The 1,452-nt window shown below is 34.5% G+C and overlaps 1 long non-coding RNA gene across 1 annotated transcript; it reads left to right on the top strand.

Annotated features, from left to right (window-relative positions):
• Positions 1-267: 267 nt before the first annotated feature.
• LOC111384015 lies at positions 268-1,099 on the top strand. Its single transcript, XR_002700844.1, has 3 exons — positions 268-373; positions 470-631; positions 716-1,099. It is a non-coding gene; the product is annotated as an uncharacterized LOC111384015 (long non-coding RNA).
• The last annotated feature ends 353 nt before the right edge of the window (positions 1,100-1,452 follow it).

The following is a 1,452-nucleotide window of genomic DNA, read 5'->3' as shown; positions in this document are numbered from 1 at the left end:
TAAAAAAAAAAAAAAAAAAAAAAAAAAAACTTTCCACAAGCATAGCTAGTGAATACCTGAATATGTTATCGAGATCTGGATTTGTTAAAATTGGACAGTAACAACTGAGGAAATAATCAAAGCCCGGGTATCTAAAATTTGAAACAGTTGGTTAGCTTTCTTCAATCTTACTGTCCAGATCGCTTTACCTTATCTCAGATTCTATATTCAATTTTAGCACTTTTATCTCAATCGAAATTGATATAGAGATGTTACTGGATTTTTATGAATCTCCAATAATATATATATTTTTTGCTTCTGTTAGGATTTTCCTATTCCCGTTGCTTTGGTTGAGAACAGTGGGAGATGCAACAAGAATGAAAATGATGAGAAGGTTGGTTTGTTTCTATATGGTATTTGATATCCTTCTCACACTTAGTTGACCCTCGATATTTATGTTGAACTCTGAGATTATCTGTCCGACTTGTAGATCCTCACAACTGGGCTTCCTTGGATTCCCAATTTGGTTCATACAATTACAGACATCGCCTTAAATGGGAGCAAGAGTGTTGTTGTTGACAAGAAGTTGATTGAAGGGCCAAATGCTAATGATAGGGGGAAGTTATTTATCCCTCTCATCTTATTATTCGAGGTAACATTTCAAAGTTAACACTCTTACACTTGACGGGAAAATTAATTGCGCACAAGTTGTGATTCTCCTCAATTCTTGTGACAGTACCTCTTTATTGTCAAACCGATTCAAAAGTGGATCAAAGACGATATTGCAAGAGAGACTAGACCCTCATGGGAATGAATAAGCATATCTGGGAACTTTTTTCGTAGTGTCATTGTTTCCCTCCACCCCTGTATTTCACCGTTTCCCAATTCTTGGTGCGTCATTGGTGTCATCCACCTTGCTCCGGCTGTCGAATTTAATTTAAAGTTTTACTTTGAGAGCTTTCTTTTCTATTTTTTGTTTAGTCTTGACTATTATGCTTCTTTGTTCTGAATGACTTGAAATCAAACTTTGTACTTCTGTTAGTGGGTTTTTTGGTTTTCTGGACATTATGGTTGTATTCTACTTAATCAAAAATTTAATGACACTTTTATAATTAATTTACATTTATCTTCATATATTTATATTGACGAAGAAAAAGCATAAACTTTGGGGTTTGGATTAATGGTTCACTTGAGGCAAGCCTTTGATGCTTTGAAAAATGCTGATTGCAATGTTTCTTATCGAGCTAACTGCTCAGAACCGTTGAAATGTTTATGAATGCATTCAAAGAGAGGAAGATTTGTCACATAGAAAATCTGAACAAAAAGGAATATTACACACTAGGTAACTAGTATTTAACATACAATCTTGATTGAAAAACATACATAAAGAAGAGTGATACAAGGGTATTACAAGTATTAAGATCTCTACTTCGACCTCGAGGTTGAACCAGATCCATCCAACTGCAATGGGCT

This window comes from Olea europaea, unplaced genomic scaffold (assembly GCF_002742605.1).
Source record: "Olea europaea var. sylvestris unplaced genomic scaffold, O_europaea_v1 scaffold28099, whole genome shotgun sequence".
Lineage (NCBI taxonomy): Eukaryota > Viridiplantae > Streptophyta > Magnoliopsida > Lamiales > Oleaceae > Olea > Olea europaea.
The sequence above is the reverse complement of the archived record's forward strand: the minus strand, read 5'-3'. Positions and strand labels throughout refer to the sequence as shown.